Source organism: Anabrus simplex, chromosome 10 (assembly GCF_040414725.1).
Source record: "Anabrus simplex isolate iqAnaSimp1 chromosome 10, ASM4041472v1, whole genome shotgun sequence".
Classification (NCBI taxonomy): domain Eukaryota; kingdom Metazoa; phylum Arthropoda; class Insecta; order Orthoptera; family Tettigoniidae; genus Anabrus; species Anabrus simplex.
The window spans coordinates 14,154,843-14,175,546 of NC_090274.1; the positions used below are offsets into that span (position 1 = coordinate 14,154,843).

The 20,704-nt window shown below is 40.2% G+C and overlaps 1 long non-coding RNA gene and 1 pseudogene across 1 annotated transcript in view; one reads left to right on the top strand and one right to left on the bottom strand.

The window, feature by feature from the left end:
* LOC136882338 (uncharacterized) overlaps positions 1–20,704 on the top strand; it is a 39,417-nt gene that overhangs the window by 11,234 nt on the left and 7,479 nt on the right. Inside the window, exon 3 of the long non-coding RNA XR_010861145.2 lies at positions 11,512–11,584. This is a non-coding gene — a long non-coding RNA (uncharacterized lncRNA). The remainder of the gene's footprint in view (positions 1–11,511; positions 11,585–20,704) is intronic.
* LOC136882069 (uncharacterized) lies at positions 17,346–19,174 on the bottom strand (annotated as a pseudogene).

Sequence of the window (20,704 nt, forward strand, 5' to 3'; positions counted from 1 at the left end):
AAATTAGAGGGTTCTAACTAGCTATGTTATACTTGGAAAACAGATATCTGATATAGTAAAAGATGTGATAGGAAGTGTGTTATGGGAGATTGAATGAATGGGAGGGAGGAAGAGAGAGAGAGAGAGACAGACAGACAGACAAAGAGAGGATGAGAGGTAGAGAGGAGAAAGAAAAAGTGAAAATTAACGGTGGTGAATTACTAATATGAAAGCAAGGGAAGACAATATTTCGGTACTCACATTAAAAGTGAATGTAGTTCTGTATTGATGTGATGATGGGTGGAGATGTTTGTAGATTACAATCTAGGAATATCACACATGCGGTTGATACGACGCCTTGTACCATCTGCCAACTTAATTATGACATCCCCGTGATCAGTCCAAGTGTTCCTCAGCCCATGAACAGGGATGGCTGCCTTCAGAATTGCTAGACGAGTTGCAGTCAAGTCTTCCCGCATCGTGGTAGGTGTTCCTTTTAGTTTTCGCTTCCGTGTGAAAACCTCTTGCCTGGAGCAGAAGGACGTGAACTTCACAATGATGGGCCGAGGTTTTCCAGGCACCTTTGGTCGTATTCTGTGGCTCCTATCAATGTCAGTTTTAGTTACCTTGCCCTCCAGTTTATTGCAGAGGCTCACAACAATGTCGTCTTTGTTCTCACCCTCACTTTCAGCAATACCAAACAGACGTAAACTTGACCTCCTTTGGTACTGTTCCAGGGAGTCGCACTTCGCATCAGCTTCTTCTTTGAGATTTTTATTTCTTTTTCGCGGCTCTCGAGTTTTCACTGATTCGGCATTGAACTGGAGACTCCGCTCAAGTTCTTTTACTACAATTTCCGTCACCTATCTCGCCACTGCACTTACAATACTGTCCACGAAGCGTTCGGAGAGCACGGCCTCGTCCAGTACCTGGCACCACTGCTATCACTACTGCTGCTAGCTTTATTAGGACGACAACCCATTTTTAATAGACTATAATTCTGATATACACAACAATATCGTTTAAAAACTGGTCTCAACTTGAACCCTGGCACCAGTTCCACAGATCTGCACTTTTCCACTCCACACACTGCTTCCGTTCACCTTCAAATTGGCTTCAACGGAGATTCGATTTACTTGCATGCTTCCATGAGCAGACAGATGACCGTACATGTAATACCAATATGAATGGTCCGTTATTGGACATTATAAATTTTCCAGCTACCTCATTCCTGGTTGCCAGCGTTTTGCCCCAGTGTGCTAAGTTGGGCTCATCAGTTGGAAAATTGTACACCCACCAAGACGCATGGCTAGTAGTGATGGGACATTCGATTCATTTTACTGAATCGATTCATTTGATTCCGTTCACGTTACTGAATCGATACAGTGATCCGATTCACGGCTCATTGGTCACCGCTCCTACTGCATCTGTGTAGTATGTGCTGGTAAGACAGCAGCAACAGCATTCAGTGCTCGCAGCTGCCATCTGGTCTTCATACTATGAACTCCTTTCTTAGAAAAAATGCTAGTTACTCTAATACATCGAAGGTTTCCGGCGACGCAGGGTGGGAAATGTTAGGATTAGGAAGGTAGCAGCCATGACCTGAATTAAGGTACAGTCCCAGCATTTCCTGGTGTGAAAATGGGGAAACTACGGAAAACCATCTTAACGGCTGCCGACGGTGGGATTCGAACCCACCATCCCCCGAATGCAAGCACATAGCCACGCGATATTAACCGCACGACAACTCGCTCAGTCATTTTTGAAAATATGTATTTTTCTATCAGCTGAGAATTTTTTAATCGTCGTGTTTTGTATAGGCTACCCGAGATGTACAGTAGCCCGCTGGTTTTCTGATTCAACATACTGTTATTGCGTCTGTCCACATATGATTGAAGTCTTGTGCAACGATGTGACATATGAACTGAGAGAATACTGAGTCGTTCTTCCCAATATAAAACAGGTACTTTTGAGTGGTCATGAGCATGACTCATAGTCATAGGGCAGGCTAGAGTGGAGTTTGTCAAATGTCAACTAAGTTATAATACTAAGATTCATTAAACTAATAAATAGTATAACCTAATAGCCTACGTACTTACTAGCTACTTCATAATTATGTTGTTACTAACTTTTTAACACTGCAAATAAATCCACCTATTATTTAAACCTCCCTGTAAGAAGAGGACAGTGAATGCAAATGGGTATTATTTTCAAATGAGCTGAGCTCGAGAGTTCACTATAGCATACGATTCTCTCAGTGTAGCATGGCTCACTGTATGTCTCGCTGCAGTGAGCCGATAAGGAGCCGTGCGTATCTTGTGTCTCACTGAGCCGGCTCGTTCACGATTCTTTCCGTGTGCCATGGCTCACTGTATGTCTCGCTGCAGCGGAAGCTCGGCTCTCCGCGTGTCCAGTGAGCCGATAAGGAGCCGTGTGTATCATGTGTCTCACTGAGCCGCGCTCGTTCACGATTCTTTCGATGTGCCATGATTCAATGTCTCGCTGCAGCGCAAGCTCGGCTCCCCGTCAACGTCCAGTGAGTGCGCCACTCAGCACTGTCCGCTGGGAGTAAGCTGAATCGTGTGCCGTGAGCTCGCCGTTCCTGTGAATCGATTCACTCGGACACTTGAATGAATCGATACACTGCTTCGAATCATGCATTCAATAGCCAACACTAATGGCTAGTGCATACCGTGGAGGCCACTCTGTAGGCTACTTGGAGCCACCGGCAGTGCCAATGCACTATGAGAGACTTTGTCTCATTACCAAAAATTAATGCCTGCCTGGCCATCAGATGATATATTGATTCGCATAGGGGGCCTGAAATATTTGTCCCGAATGAGTAAATTTATAATACCAATAGAAATGGTCTGTTATTGGACATTATAAATTTTCCAGCTAACTCATTCCTGGTTGCCAGCATTTCGCCCCAGTGTTGGGCTCATCAGTTGGTAAAGAGCACATCCACCAAGACGCATGGCTAGTGCACTTTATTACAAACTTTAAAATAGAAAATTTCAAATCATAAATGAATAAAACCTATTAAATTAGTCACTATATGCTAAAATTTAAAATCTGCTCTGCTCTTGGAACTTACGTCGTTATTTACGTCTAAAAAAGAAATAAAATGTTTCTTTGTGTCTAAATTTACATTTACTTTGTTAGAATAATTATCAATTTATAAAAAGGAGCCGGGAATTGGTCAGAGGAGCGCAGGAAAGAATTCAGCGAGAAAATGAAGGAATACTGGGCCAACAGGAAGGCTCAAGAGGCCACTAAGAACACAATCCAGTATGCTAAAAGGGGCAGACGAAGACAAAAACACAGCTAGAACACAAGCACCGTGGTCCACAGATGGCCTAAACGCAAAGAGAGAGAAAATAAATAACACCTAATAAGTTAGTCACTATATGTTGAATTTAAAATATTTTCTGCTCTCTTCTTGAAATTTCTCCTTTCCTTAAGTCCTAAAAAAGAAAATATTATATTTAAATTTCTAATCTGTAATTCCATTACCTTATTTATTCCAATAATTGTCGATTAACTTACTGCTGTATTTCTGAGACCTTTCACATAAATCGGAATTTCCTCCTCTTAATCCCGTCCGACCATGCTAGCCATTTTAACTCTGAAATTCCTTTAAAATAAATAACCAACAAAACCAAGTTTTAGAGACAGTTTTTACGAAAAAGACGACAATTCTGATGATTGGAGATTTTTATTTTTTACTTACTTCATTTCAACTGGTTACCAAATTTACCCACAAATTAAAATAACATTACACTAGTCTGAACCAAACAAACATGTCCTTGCTCCTTTGCTTGCTGTCAGTGACCGTACGAGGCGAGCTGCTGCTTGTAGCTATGCTGCCGGTTATGTAATGTAGGGCAGGGAGGGGAATTGTGTCAACGACCGGAACTATTTCTTCCGCTCTCTCTTTCTCTCCTTCTTCCTTATATGATTGTATGCTAATTTGTACATCATATTTTCTTCATTCAGCAGTTCATTTAAATGATTTTCATTATTGCTTCTCTGAGGAAAACAACGGGAAACTACCTCACTTCTCATTTCCCTAGTATGCCTCTTCATTGACACCTAGGCTATCTATGACAGCTAATGGTGAACCTGTTGAGGATCCAACCAGCGTTCGGGCTGAATACCCAACATACAACATTGCTTCTCTGGTCAATATATATACTTATTTTCTCTAGAGCGTCCATTAATTTTCCTTTTGTTGTCGTGTGCAGTATTTCCATATTTTTATATATTTCCGTAAAATTATGATTGTACACTTCCATGTGTTCACCCGTTGCTGAGAACCTTTTGTGTCTTACTGCATTCACGTGCTCCTTGTATCTCGTCACCAAACTCCTCCCTGATTATCCAATATATTTCTTTCCACAACTTTGGCACTTGATGCAATATACTCCTGATTTATTGAACCTACTGGACCTATTAACCTTATGTGAATTGAATAAAATTCTCTTATTATTGTTGTTTGTCTTAAATGCAGTATCAATGTCCTTTTTGCTAAACATATTTTTTATTCCGTTTGAGTGTCTGTTGTGGAATGTTATTACCGCGACATTCCTCCTTTCTTTTTTTTTCCCCCCAAAGTTGATCTCTGTTTATTTATTAACCTGCTCTTATTTTATTTACATATTTCTTTGTATATCCATTTCTCTTTGCAATCTCATATATAGTATTCATCTCTTCTTCAAAAGCTTGTCTTTTTAAGGGGAATTTAAGGGTCCGACTGATCATACTGTAAAATGTTGCCTTCTTCTGCTGCCCTGGGTGGTTGAGTCCTTCCTAATAATAGTGCTAGTGGTCATTTCTTTTCTAAAAACCTGGTACTCTAATTCCCCCCCCCATTTCTCGTTATTTTGACGTCTAAGTATTTCAACGATCCTCCTTCCTCTGACTCCATTGTAAATTTGATACTTTTGTCTATTTCGTTCACCCTTCTTAATACTTCTACCGGACCTATTTCTTCTTCATCTATAATAATGAAAATGTCGTCCACATATCTCAACCATTTGATTAATCCTTGAATTTTCTCAATTATTTTATTTGATTCCAAATAGTCCATGTAAATATTCGCTAGAATACCCGACGCCGGGGAACCCATAGCCAACCCCTTCTCCTGTTTGTATATTTTGTTGTTGGAAGCGATGTGATGGCCTTATAAGGTACAATTAAAATACCCAACTCCAGAAGAAGAGGAAAGGAAACAAATCCATCACTAACAAGAGTAAGAAGAAAGATGCCCTAAAAGAAAATCAGGAGAAAATACCAAACTGAAGCAAGAGGCCCAATAAAATACAAAGACTTAAGTCGTGGTGTCAGCTACCACATAAAGGAAAAGGAGTAGTGTTATATTCAGACTGCCCGAAAGCAAACTCCTGGATGACTCATAAATCACCTCTGTCCTCCTCTGAATACATGAATGCAGTGAAGATGACATGCAACCTCACCGCAGTCAGGTCGGTTCCCGGCAGGTCATTCAACACAACCCGTTGCCGCCAAAATGGCTGCAATGAGACAGAAACCCTTGGACATGTGCTGGGATTCTGCCGGAGCACTGAACTAATACGCAACCACCGCCACCACAGTGTAGGATCAGATTGCTCAAGGCTGGAGACAGCGTGGATGGGAGGTGCACGAGGAGGTTCACTGCGTCTCTACCGATGACTCTAATCGGAGGGCAGACATCGTAGACATCAACAGAGAGGACATGAAAGCGATGGTCTTAGATCCCACCATTCGCTTTGAAAGGGACCTGGATCAGGCTTAGGTTGTGGACCTAGAAAAGCAAGCTATTTATATTCCATGCTTGCCTTACCTTTCATCTAAGTATAAAATACCTATCAATCGGTGGATTGTCAGAGGCCTGCTATTCGGAGCAAGAGGCGCCCTCCCTAGTCAGACAACGAACTTCCTACAAAACTTGAAAGTTCCATTCTGCGAGTTAGAAAAAATAGTAATACAGATACTGAGGGACTCTCTGCAAATCATTCACTTCCACCTGTACCTGAGAACGTGATTGACATTTCTCCCCCACTAACCCTGGGAAAATAGAAGATAACAGCTTCAACGATTAAATCTTCATTTCTTGATATTTTTAAACTCCATTGAAATTGAAACTGTATTCCGGATCCAAATGGTCACCCTCATTGGAGGACAGATGATTTATTTCTTTAATAAATCTCTCTCTCAGTATATAGTAAACTTTACACTCATAGGCCCACATATTTGCGATTTGAAAATCACTGCAGTTACCCCCCCTCCCCAAAACAGTTGGTACTTTCACTTAAAAATAAGATTAATTTACAATTTAGAATGATTCAAATAATTTTTCAAGAGTGGATACGAATAAACGCATATTTTACAAGTTTCGTCGGTGAACAATACCCAGATATCTAGTCTAGAATGAAGTAGGTGAATAGTGAAACTCGCCCACTAAAAGTCTTTTTAGATGTTATCAAACAAATAATAATTTCTTTTCCCATGGCGTCATTAGTGGCTTGGGCAGACGCCGTAATGGAATTTTTCAAGATGTATATAATTAAGTAGAGCTTGAGGTAAAATGTTCTTGAATTAATCCACTGGGTAGTAGAATCAAAGGGAGATAGACATGAATATGGGATTACTTACATCAGCCAAGACAAAAATAAAGATGATAATCCAAATATTATTGCTAATGCTCTCACCACCACAGCGCACAGCCGATTTTGAAATTTAGAAAAGCCACATCACACATACTTAAATTAACTTAGTCTAGGGCGTAGAATTAAACGCATTGTGCCGGGCCCAACACGTGTCCCTAAGGATACACACAAACGCACATCCATGTTCGAACAAGGACACACAGCTAGTGGGCCGGAGCGAGTTCGGTTGACCAAGACGCTGCTTCTGCGCATGCGTGCAAGTATTCAGTTTTGAGAGGCAAATTGCCTTATCCATACAAGGACACAACAATTAAATATCACATATTTGAATAAGTTGAAACAGTAGAATGACGTCAATTAAAGAGGCGTACCAAATACAGAAGTAGTTTCCCAATGACCGAGCTCGATAGCTGCAGTCGCTGAAGTGTGGCCGGTATCGAGTATTCGGGAGATAGTAGGTTCGAACCCCACTGTCGGCAGCCCTGAAAATGGTTTTCCGTGGTTTCCCATTTTCACACCAGGCAAATGCTGGGGCTGTACCTTAATTAAGGCCACGGCCAATTCGTTCCCACTCCTAGCCCTTTCCTATCCCATCGTCGCCATAAGACCTATCTGTGTCAGTGCGACGTAAAGCAACTAGCAAAAAAAAAAGTTTCCCAATGTACGGGTTAAATATGGTCCAAGTAATAGTGCCTCACTTATGCATGTTACAGTTTCTGTTCATGGTATTGAAGAGGTTTTATGGGAAGCTCTCATTTCTCACGTACCATCTTCCCTCTAGAGACATGGTAAAAAAAAAAATGACTAGTTGTTATGACGTAGAGAGAGAAATTATTAGATGAAATGAAAAGAGCAAAGTTTGTTATTCTCATGGGAGATTTTTGGTGTTCCATATATAACCGTAGCTTCTCAGGGGTTACAGCTCACCGGATTGATTCAAATGGGGAATATCGTAATTCAACATTACAACATGTTAAAGAAAACCACATTGCCACTAATTGCACAGAAGAGTTTGAAGATGTAGTTCTTGAACGGGGTTTGGAAGACAAAGTTTTCACTGTTTCCACCGACAGTGCAAGACATATCGTTCTAGGTGTTGAGAGAGCAAAGTACAACAATTTTCGGTGTGTGTCCCACATCTGCGATTAAGAATAAAGCTATCAAAGGTACTGTGTGAACCCGGTTAAAATTTGATGAATTGACCGATTAATCGATTAAAGCCATTTGGTTAACCTATCAACATTTTTAATCGATTGTCAGCTCTAATATTTACATTTTTACTTTTCATGTTGGCGAGGAGCTCGTCCCAAAGCCGCACTGAATGAGCAAAGAAACCTAGCTTGTAGGACTCACTTCACACAAAGGGGGCTGTAAGGCACTTGAGGGACTTGTGTAAGGTGGTGACGTTGATTTGTTTGTACAAGGAGGCAATTGACAGGAGCTGTTCTTGTTAATCAGTCGTTCAGCGTGATGTTGGATTCTACGGTTTAGGTGTAATGGTACGGTACCAGGTAGGTAGATCGTACAATAGTATAGGTCTCACTAGTGTCAGTATGGCATTCGACTTGCACACACGGAGACTTCTGACAGCTTTGCATCTCACTTCCTTAATGTTATATATACATTCTATTGTGTTTCGAGACCTATTTAACCTAATATATTTACATTGGCAGGATTAATGTTGAGACCGTTGAGGTTACACCACATCGCTATAGTGTCCAAGCCCGACTGTAACTTCAGACAATCATCTGCACATTGTATGTCCCTGTTCAATACTGTGTCATCAGTGTACTGAGCCATGGTTGAGGTCACACATTTAGGTAAATCAGAGATGATTGCATTAAATAACTCCTAAGGTTACTTTAACAGTTGTGGATTGAACTCCATCAAACACAACACGCTGAGTTTGACCCTCGAGAAATAACCACAACCATGCCAATACACTTTCCCTGATATTCATCTGTCTTAATTTTAACAAAAGTCATTCATGCGGGATTTGGTCAAGAGCTTTAGCCCAGTCCAAAGCCACACGGTCTACCCGAACAATTTTAGATTTCTCCAGGGAGAACTGCCACTCAACAATAACCTTTCTTAATAAAGCATTACAGGATCTTTAACTTACCGGAAGTATTCCCAATCGTTCCATACATTTATGAGGGTAAGTCAATAAGTATCTCCAATCACTTTTTATAATTTGTTACAAAGAGAGTTCACACTTTTTATTGATATCATTTTTCAACAGTCACACTGCTTTTCAGTGCACATGGTCCACTGTTCCACAAGCTTTCTGATACCCACTGCTAAAAGGATTTTTGGTTGCGCAGCAAGCCACGTATGCACCGCTTCCTTCACCTATTGATCGGAGCTGAATGGACGGCCTCTTAGAGCATTTTTAAGTGGACCAAACAGATGGTAATCCGACGGGGCAAGATAGGGACTGTATGTAGGACGCCCCAACACCTTGAAACGCAGCATCTGAAGCATTTGAGCTGTGTGGGTGGCAGTATGTGGATGCGCATTGTCATGCAACAAAAGAACTCCTTCCGACAATCGACCTGTGCGTTTGTTGCAAATTGCAGGTTTCGGCTTGTTTACCAGCATATCACTGTAACGTCCCCTGTTTACTGTTTCTCCTTATTCCTGGTAATATTCCAGGATTATGCCTTTGCTGGCAGGACCTAGTATTTACAGTGTACTGTCTTCTGGTATGGGCTGGAGCAATTTTGTTACTTTCATTGACCTGTCTCAGTCTTATCCTTGGCTTTGACGACATGAAAGTGACTGAGGTATGAGTGATGCTAGTAATGCCATTCCTTTTGCAGCCAGTCCCTGCTATGATTGGTGTGAAAATGTTGCTCTTAGGGTTGGTTGATGCGTGCATTTCAGTGGGCTTGGCAGACTTCTGGCTCGGTGAGGAAAGCAACGGGGAAACTACTTCTCTTCTCATTTCTCTAGTACGCCTCTTCAGTGATGCCTAGGCCATCTATGACAGCTGATGGCGGAGCTGTTGAGGATCCAACCAGCCTTAGGGCTGAGGACTGAATATACATTCCAGGATTGGCCCTTTAGAGTCCCAAACCACTGTGAGCATAATTTATCCTGCAGAAGGTTGACTCTTGAATTTCTTTTTGCCTGGGGATCCGGGATGCTTCCATTCCATGCTCTGACGTCTGCTCTCTGGTTCGAAGTGGTGAACCCATGTTTCATCTCCAGTGATGATCCGTTTCAGAAATGTTTCACCTTCATTAGCATGACGGTCCAGTAGATGCTGACAGATTCTCACATTATTGTGCTTCTGCTCTTCATTGAGCTATTTTGGAGCAGACTTTGTGAAAGATAAGCCTGTTATGCATGATTTCATATGCAGAACCATGGTTACTCTGCATACGGTTTGCCACGTCATCAACAGTCATTCATCTGTTATTCAGGATCATATCACGCACTTGTTCAATACTGACATCAGTTACGGCTGCAGATGGACGCCCGGATTTTTCCATCTTTCACGCTCGTGCGACCCCTTTTGAATTGTTCAATCAACTGGTAAACTCTTCGCTGTGGCAAAACATTGTCCTCGTATTGTGCTGAAAGTCTTCTATGAATTTCCGCGCCTGGTACACCCTCAGACTACAAAAACGGATTACGGAACGCTTTACCGTCTAGCCAAAGTTTATTAAATGTACACTGCTTGTTAGCCATTGTCATGAGTTTCCAGAAAGAATCTAGAACCAAAATTAAAAACAATAACATAAAAATGGTTGAAAGAAATGACACAGAGCCACAAAAAATTGTAGAATTATTCTTGTGACAAAGTACCTGATAAAGAAATGCTACAATAGCCTGGGTTACAGCAGACTGGAGCATAAAGATATCCCCTAAAATTCAATATTGGGGAAGATTTCCCTGACTTTCCAGAATGTGGACACTATGCACCTAGTGGTTGGTGAGCACACAACGCCCTAGAGCCCACCTAAAGACAATTAGAGCCAAATTGCAGACTCTTACTGACTTGCCTACGTACATACGTGGGATGTGAGGGACACCGGCTGATAGTTGTCAATGAACGATTTGTCCCTTTTCTTGAAAATCGGAACTACATCAGCACTCTTCCAATCTTGAGGCAGTGATCCAGAGTGAAGTTCGCAGAGAGATACTACCACTGACTCAGCACAGTCACGGAGTATATGGCTGTGTACTTCATCAGGGCTGCTCGCCGCTTGGGGTCAAATCCTCTTCAAACTTCCTAGTACCTCATGTTCCGAGAAGTAGGGGTTGGAGAGAGGGAGAATCGTTACATGCATGTCCCCAGCTGATTGTTACCAGGGAGAAATTCTGTTTAAATTTTTCACTGAAGTCCGAGGCAATGTGTGCGGGCGTGGAGAGGGATTTCCCGTTAGCTGAAAGAAGCTTGGTGCAGCGCTGCCACGGTCCCTTAGTAGTTTACACTTTCCCTTTCTTTGCGACATTTTCAACGCGATGTTTGCCTCAACTATTTAACAGACAGATTTGTTATCTACAATCTTCTGAAGACAAGAGTTTGAAAATAAGCTTTGCATTGTTGTCAGCAGTCCTCAGACGCATAGCAAAGGAAAATAAACATTGGAAAATGTGATAAAAATATGCCGTTTTATAAGATATGTCATAGTAAGCTATGTTGTGCTAAGCGATTAAAAAAAAAAAAAAGTGCTTATATAAGATTTAGGACGGAACCGTTACATTTCGCTGTTGTACCCAATATGTCTTTAAAAGCGATGTCGCAGTAAACGGTTTCGACTGTACTTAAATATGCAGTATAGAGTGAAAAACCCTTACATGGATTTTTTATCGAATCTGAGAGGCCTAACTAATATTTCTTGGGTTGTAGGTCAGCAAGTCTGCTCTCATTTGCCAACAGAACGGATTTGGAATCTCCAGACTGGTGAAGTTTTAAAATTATGGTGAGTACTTGTTCATTGTATTTTATTAAATTGACTGTTAACGGCCTGTGATTCTTCTAACAGTGCTAGGTTGTTATTGATGTTTGCAGCTGGTCAGGACTTATAGAGAGCTATTACTTTGACTGTTGTATGTCACAAATATAGCTCGAAGACAGGTGACGTGTAAAAAACTGGCTCATTAATATAAAGTGATCGTCATGAAGCCTTCCAGGATATTTTGATGCAAAAAATTTTCTCCCAGAACTGGAGAGTTTATCATAAAGACAGGAGAGATTCAGTAGGAGGGGCATGTTGGTGAAAGAAGAATTTGTAAGCTACGAAAAAGTTAAGGAAGAGAAACATGAAATTCTAGATGTCAGGCTCATCTCTAAAATTAAGAGGCAACTTGATGCTTTTGGGGTGATGCTGAAGCCGATTTATTTGATAAAATAATCAGCTTTGTGGGGAACGACACAGAAAGGGACTGGATTGTCTCGGAAGATCTCAGATGGTATCTGGGAAAGAAATCCGAATCATGGAAAGCGTGATCAAGAAATGATAACCAAGTTAATCTGCAAACGACAGAAAGCCGTATGTAAAGATAATTGGATGTAAGGATAATATCCAGGTAAAGGAAGTAGATTTACTGTATCTATGATAACAAAGAGATGTCAAAATAAAAAAACTAGAAAAGCAGCTGGAATTGTTAAGATTTCTGAGGATATGCTAAAAGCAAGTGCTGTCACATTGGACAAACAGTTTAAAAGCACATCCACAAATCTGTCCTCTTAACAAACATAGCTAAAACTGCAGAAAGTTTTGCATTTATATCCGGTAGTGGAGGTATCGCCTCTTGCAATAGAAGAAGACATCGTTGGTGTAGGTGCTGCCCGAGTATTGCAATATATCCTTTAAGGGCTACTTTCTTCATAATTCAGGGTCTCTCTTATAAATCAGGACCGAGCGCACGGTGTTTGTACTCTGCGCTACAGCAGCTGCCTCAGCCCATCTCACGTTAAAATCTTACCTTATAAAAGATGCTCAAAGTGTCGTCCTTCATAATGAGGGATTTCATAAGCACCGCTAGGATTTTCTGCACACCAATAGCGAGAGTTATGACTGTTCACACAACCATTAATATGAAATCAGGCCTCATCCGAAAAGAACACAAGCTGTGGGTCGAATAAACGATCATTCAACAATGCAAGATACCACTCACAATATCTCACTCTTGTGGTAGGTTGTAAACATTGGGCCCGTGCAAACCTGTACGGTTTGATGTGTAACAGCTTTGTAGCTCTGTGTGCAGAAGAAACTGAAACCCGTACTTGTTGTGCTAATTTTGCGAGTGATGTATTTGGTGACTGTTCAGGATTCGCACCAATGTCATCTAGCTTTTCCTCTGTTAAAACTGTTTGTTTGTGCGCATGTTTTTTATTGAGCACTGAGCCAGTAGTTCCAAATTTATTTACAGTTGCGTAACTGTGCTCATGAAGGTGGCACTTCCCCAGGGAATTGCTGCTGAACAAATGCATCGCGTACCTGTCGAACCAACTTGTATTTAAAATAACTTCTACCTACAAAAATACGGTGTGCAATGATAACTGTCTCACCATGTTAACAGCTGAGATTCAGACTGGCTATTGATGCTAGGTCAAACACGTGCACGCTCCTTACAAGGTCAAGAACTATGTGCGTGCCTCCCGCACGGCCGCTTAGGTCTCGGAGAGTAGAAACGCCGCTGGACAGTCTGGGTTTTTAAGAGAGACCCTGTACTGTTAGGAATGTACATCCTTTGCAAAAGGTAATTTTAAAGAAGGATGTTACGGTTCCCTTGTGCCGACCATGCATCCGATAAAGTCAGTCCTCTTGCTTTTATGTTTTTAAGATTAATGAGGGACAGTCGGATTGTGCACTCTCTTTTTCTCTTAGTGCAGTTCCATTGGTTGGTTGGTGTGAGATTCGAATATGATTGTTGAATGGATAATGAATGAAGATCCTTCAACGTTTTTGTATGCAGTGATGTCTGTACACTGTGTACTTCTTTCATCAGATAGACCATGGAGTTCCTCATGAACAGTATACCGAATGATATTAAGCCCTGTTGCAATCAGTGAACAGATTTGGTAACGTTTACTGCATTTACAAAAGATAAAAGTTTTAATCCAACCTAATCAATGCATTAACCCTTCAAGCCGGTATTAAAAGTTGGCCAAGTTTTACCCTATCATCATCATCCTAAACCATCTCCAGTTTCCCGGGTGTGGTATATGAGCCTCCTCCATCTCAACCTGTCCTTGTACTATCCCTCCTCCACCAACTTGTCCCAATCATGACCTCTCAGCAGTACATCGTTCTTAACTAAATCTATCCATTTCCTTTGTGGCCATCCCACGGGTCGTCTTCCTTCTACTTTTCTGTCAAATTCCTTTCTTGCAGTTCTGTTAACTGGCATCCTCTTCATGTGACTAAACCAGTTCAGTCTTGATATCTGAATCTTATTGAGGAGAGAATCATCTATTCCTACTTCTTCTCTAATTTTCTCATTCCTAATCTTGTCTTTCCTGGTTTTCTGGATCATAGTGCATAGGAATTTCATTTCAGCTGCCTGGAGTTTGGAATTATCTCTATTGGTCAGTGTTGTGGTTTCTAGACTGTATGTAAGAATTGGTGTATAATAGGACTTGTACAATGTCATTTTTGTTTTCATAGGTATTTGCTCATCCCACAGCAGGTGTCTTACCTGGTGGTAGAATTGTGTTGCCTTGTTGATTCGATTGTTCACCTCATGTTTTGCTAGGTTGTCATTTGATAGAACACTACCCAAGTATTTGAAAACTGGAACGCTGTCCAGTTGGGCTTCATTTAACATGATTATTGGTTCTGCTCCTTCCTCATACACTTTCATCACCACCGTCTTGGTCTTACTGATGTTTAACCCAAATTTCTTAAACTCCTCATTCCAGCTTTGCATTCTCTTTCCCAATTCCTCTTCTGAGTCACTCCAGATCGCAACATCATCTGCAAATGTGAAGGCTTTGATATCTCCATGTTCTTTCCTTTTAACAGATTTCATTACTACATCCATCACAATAATAAATAGAAGTGGTGACAATGAGCTGCCCTGCTGCACTCCTCTCTTTGTTTGAAACCAGTCCGACAAACCACTTCCTACTTGAATACAACTTCTATTCCCACTATACAACATTTTCACTTTGTCTATGAGGCTGTCTCGCACTTGAAGTTCTTTCATGCAGTGCCAAATTCTTTCCCTTGGTACACTGTCGTAGGCTTTCTCAATGTCCAAAAATATTAGAAATAAAGGCTTGTTCTTCTCCCGGTATTTTTCCAATAGCATTCTAATTGCAAATATAAGGTCTGTAGTTGACCTTCCTGGTCTGAAACCATACTGCTCTTCTTCCAAAATTGGTTCAATAATATCTCTGATTCTGGTCTCTATTATTTTTTCCAATATTTTCAGGACATGAGACAGTAGTGTAATACCATGATAATTAGTACATTTTCATCGGCTTCCTTTCTTGAACAGAGGTACAATGATGCCCATCTTCCAGTCTTCAGGAATAGTATTTTCCTCCCATATCTTGTTGAGCAGTCTTTAGAGCCATTGGATTCCTTGAATTCCTGCCGCTTTCAGCATATTTGCACTTGGTTCGTCTATGCCCACTGCCTTTCCTTTCTTCATGCTCTTGAGCGCTTTTTCAACCTCAAGCCATGTAATTGGTGGTTCAGTTGTGGTTTCTCGACTTGGCTCTCCTCTATCTGTTGTTTGTTTTCTGTATCTCCATTCAGCAACTTTTCGAAATAGATCTTGAGTTCCTGTTTAATTTCTCCCTCTTCTTCTGCCAGAGTTCCATCATCACGTTCTATTGCTTTTATGGTCTCTTGATCCCTTTGCTTGTTTTTCACTACTCTGTATAGCAATTTCATATTTCCTTTACTGTCCTCTTCCAGTTTGTCTGCAAACTCATTCCATTTCTTCTCTTTTTCTTCCCTTACAATGTCCTTTACAGCAAGTTTCTTGTTCCTGTATACTCCTTGGAGTCTTTGTATTTCTTGTCCATTGTGTTCTTGTCCCTGTTTTTGTTTTTCCTTGGCCAGTGCCTTCTTTATTTGGTTTCTTTCTTTCACTGCTGTTTTCACTCTATCATTCCACTATGGTGTCCCCTTTTTTCTTTTAATGGAACTTGTAACTCCACATAGGGTTTTGGCTTCTCCCACAAAGGTTTCTTTGAAAGCCTTCCACTCTTCATTAACGTTGGTTACTTCACGCTTTGGCAGACTCTGTTGAATCCTTAGTTTGTATTCTTCCTTTATTTGGACTTCTTGCAATTTACAAGTTTTAACCCTTGGTTTTTCAGAATAATTTTGTGCATTTCATTAGTCTTATGTTTGAAGTCTACTACCAGCAATCTGTGCTCACTGTCCATGCTTTCACTAGGGATGACCTTTACATCTGTTATGTATCTGCCACCATCTTTATTCGTGATTACATAGTCGATCATTGTTCTATACTGGCCATCCCAACTGTACCTTGTTACTCTGTGACTGTCTCTTTTTTTGAAGAATGTATTTTTGATTATAAGATCATTTCTTCTGCACAGATCTAATAGTTGTTCTCCTTCTGGGTTCCTTTGTCCAAATCCATGTGGACCAATGATGTTCTCGTACCCAAGTCTGTCAACCCCAACTTGCGCGTTAGATCTCCAATAATAATAACAACAACGTTTTCCTCATTAACTGCATCTTCCAGGTCTTGCCGAAATTTCTCTTTGTCTTCCTCACTGCAGCCTGTCTGTGGGGCACACACTTGTATAACGGTGTACTTAGTGTTCTCCAGTTTCACAAACATTTTAATGATTCTGTCACTTTTGCAGATAACTTCAGCTGAAGCATCAGTCCCTTCGTTAATTAAGAATCCAACACCATTTTTCGCTACCTTCTCCTGTCCACTCCAGTACAGTTTGTATCCTCCACGAAGTGTCTTACTTCCAGTTCCTTTCCATTTGGTCTCACTTAATCCCAATATTGATATTTTTCTTCTGTCCATCATATCTAGGAGTTCCCTTACCTTTCCAGTTAATGATAGAATGTTCATAGTTCCAATTCGGTATTTGAATCTTTTATTTATTTTGGGTTTCCTTTCAGAACATTGTATATTATCAGCCTTACGGTCATCATACCTTACAATTGTCTGAGAGGACGTGTCAGTCCGGTCTATAATCTTCTTTCCGAGGCTCGTTTTCTTATTGAAAGCGACTGTACTCAGTACTCTCTTGCTGACTTGCTAGGCCTAACGCATAAGAGGATTTTCTTTCAGGGTTTACTCCCTTAGCCTTTGAGGATGCCTTCCTCATCCTACAAGGCAGTAGGTTCCATCTGTACACCCCCAGAAGGATGGGTTGCCTCTTCCGCCATCTCCACCATACCGAAGTCCATCTTCTCCGCCGTAGATGCCGTTGAGGTCTTCACCCTTAACTCAGGGCATGGGCCCTCAATATTTATGACCCCTGGAGATAGGGTGACCCAGTATTCTAAAGCCCCTAGGAATTGGGCTACCTGTTGGTCCGCGGGTTGTATTGTTTATTTCAAACCAGCCCTACATACTGTAGGGGCCCCCTACCCGCCACCTGGGGATGCGCTCTGTAGGGGTCAGGTTCCCCTGGTTACTTATTGGAAGTTAAACGATTATCTTACAAAAATCTATAAATGAAATAGATATTACACTTTGAATACATCAGGTATGCTCTGGTTATGTACAATATCATCGCTTTCTGAAAGCAGTAATGATCGTCTGGGTGATCTCCAGTGCTTCAACTAATTCTTGACAGGTTTTGGCACCAGTCATTACAACCTTCCCATTCACAAATATCAGCAATACTAGTCTTAGTTTCAGCATCCGATATATTAAACCAGGGAATATTTATGGTTCATACCGACTGAACTGGCTATGCTTTTCATTAAGTAGCTCTACCTTCACCGGAAACCTAAAATCATTGCAGGTTATAAACTTCATTTTCCTTATCCGTATTGAAGATCTACTTGTGATACAATTCCTTTAGTTTTGTCAATTGCCACCTTTTCAATACAATAAAAATATAGTACAAACTTACATATTTATTATGATGTTTATATGGTACATGTTTCGCTCCTTTTCGTGAGCATCATCAGCCAAACTATCATTAATCTAAGATTGTATAAGATCATAAAACAATTCTTTTGGTTCAAGATTGCTCCTATAAAACTAATTGATAATCTTATAACATTTTAAAAGTCACACAACAATAAAACTATGTCTTAAGCTAACACTTTTTGTCTAAAATCTTCTTCAGTCTAACATTTTATTGCCGAAACTCATCTGGTAAACATCTTTTAAAATTGTTTAAAAATAAGAATAAAATAAATTTAAAAAAAACGTTTGAGATCTGGCTAGTTGTGTTGATTCCTGTTGCTTAACTTGTATAATGTCATTAAAACTTCATAACAGTATTGAATATTTTCTGCAGTTGATGATTGTCATTATGGTCAGTAGACTTGTTCTCGTTGCTGGAGTAACATTTATAAAATGTATTGGTATTAATTTATATTATCAATGGGGTAAAATTGTTTGTGAACAAACTTGTTGATGAAACACTTTTTGATGTGATATTGGATTTTAAATGTTCTCGAATGTTCCATAATGGCTCGTTGGTATGTCTGTAATGAAAGATAAAAATTATATATATATGGTTTTGATTGTATTTCTGTATAACATCTTATTTGAAGAACTGTCACTTACTTTCCTTTCTGCTGCGTAATTGTTTGGTGTTACTCCTAGCCTCTTGAGAACAACACAATCAACACAACTAGCCAGATCTCAAAAGTTTATTATTTTTTTATTTTATTCTTATTTTTAAACAATTTTAAAAGATGTTTAACAGATGAGTTTTGGCAATAAAATGTTAGACTGAAGAAGATTTTAGACAAAAAATGTTAGCTTAAGACATAGTTTTATTGTTGTGTGACTTTTAAAATGTTATAAGATTATCAATTAGTTTTATAGGAGCAATCTTGAACCAAAAGAGTTGTTTTATGATCTTATACAATCTTAGATTAATGATAGTTTAGCTGATGATGCTCACGAAAAGGAGCGAAACATGTACCATGTAAACATCATAATAAATATGTAAGTTTGTACTATACTTTTATTGTATTGAAAAGGTGGCAATTGGCAAAACTAAAGGAATTGTATCACAACCTAAAATCATACGTAGCAATAATATTTTGTACTTTGAAGTCATTACATCTGACATTGAATCCAACTTTCTGGATAATACGAGCAAATTTCTTAGCAGCAAGGAGAGAATGAGACTCATTTCTAGCTCCAGGTACAACAATTTTTCCAGAATTGAAAACCAATGCTGTGGTATGTGGATGTCTAATCCTCATAACCATACCAGTGAACCTCTGCGGGTTGTATTCTGAGTTCTGAGTACGGAATGTGATGTTCATCAAGTCCAGGTGGCAGCTCAAGTTCACTGTTGAGACCACGTTCTGCAAAATAGGAACGGGAGGTCGTTCCGGTCCAGCAGTGACAGGAGTCATTGCAGACATCGTAGACTGAGGATTAACTTGACCCATGGGAGAAGCTGTGTGTTTTGATCTAGCCATACCAGGATCTCAATAGAGTAAATTAATGTATTACAGTAGAGTCTCGCTCATCCGACCTTCGCTTATTCGTCATTCCGTGTTATCCGACACTGGTAGACTTAATTTGAGAACTTTTGGTGGAGACTAAATTCAGGCACACCCGCTGTGGAGGGTGCGACCATGGGACAAGCACTGGCCTGACCGCTGGCGGTAGGACAGTTTTTTTCTCAAGGATAGGTGAGTCTTCAGTCATTGTTCATTGTAGTATTGATTGGGTGCGGATGTTATAGTTTTCATATCCTCTGTGAGTATAGCGAGTAAATGGAAGGAAGTGATTGTTTCTATGGAAGACAAGTTGAGTGCATTAAAGAGACTGGACAAAGGGGAAATTCTTCAAAATGTGTCTTCAGATTATGGATGTTGGATGTGTTACAGTGGGATACTGGAAAAAACACAGGGAAGAAATTTAAAAGTGGTGCTCTACCAGAGCAGAGAAAAAATGAAAAATGTGAGTACGAAAAAGTAAGTGAAACACTATTTCTTTGGTTATCTCAACACCGGGAGAAGGACCTGCCAATATCTGGCCCCATTCTACAGGAAAAGGCTGCGTATTTCCAGAAGGAGTTTAATGAAGGGGACCCTAATTTTCCTGCCAGTGCTGGGTGGCTTCATCGGTGGAAAAAACTGTACGGCATTAGGCAGCTTAATATCTGTGGAGAAAAGTTTCCTTTCGTAAGACATTTGGAATGTTTTCGTTCAATACTGCATGTACTGTACAATTGAATTGGTAATTCAATAAACAGAGTACCGTAAAACATGTCATTGTTTTAGTACTAGAGTATAGCCTTCCTGTTTGTTTCAGTTCATTTTCAAAGTTATTCTGTATTCGACATTTTCGGTGATCCGACGTACTCCAGGTCCCGTTTAGGTCGGATAATCGAGGCTCTACTGTATTTGGGTCCACCTTTTCAATACAAAATGTAAATAGTTTAAATTAGGGACTAGTTTTGACCTAGTAATAGGTCATCGTCAGCCTAAAGCAAAATTAAAACACAAATAACGAAGAAATTAAACAATGTAAAGACACGTACGGTCTCGTAAAAGTACATACCATGTGAGATATTGTGCAGCACTATGTTAAAAAATAACTCTCTGAAAGAGATTCATAATAAGTTCAGTGCATATTAAAAAGATGTTATAGATAGGAATCCTTGAGTTGCTGGAATATGCTGGCTCCTTTAAGATGCAGGTATCCAATTGAAGAACCACTGAGCCGAAGTTACGTCGTTTATTTATGAATGAAGTCCAGTGCGCCGTATAGCACAATATCTCACATGGTATGTACTTTTACGAGACCGTACGTGTCTTTACATTGTTTAATTTCTTCGTTATTTGTGTTTTAATTTTGCTTTAGGCTGACGATGACCTATTACTAGGTCGAAACTAGTCCCAAATTTAAACTATTTACATTTTGTAGTGAAAAGGTGAACCCAA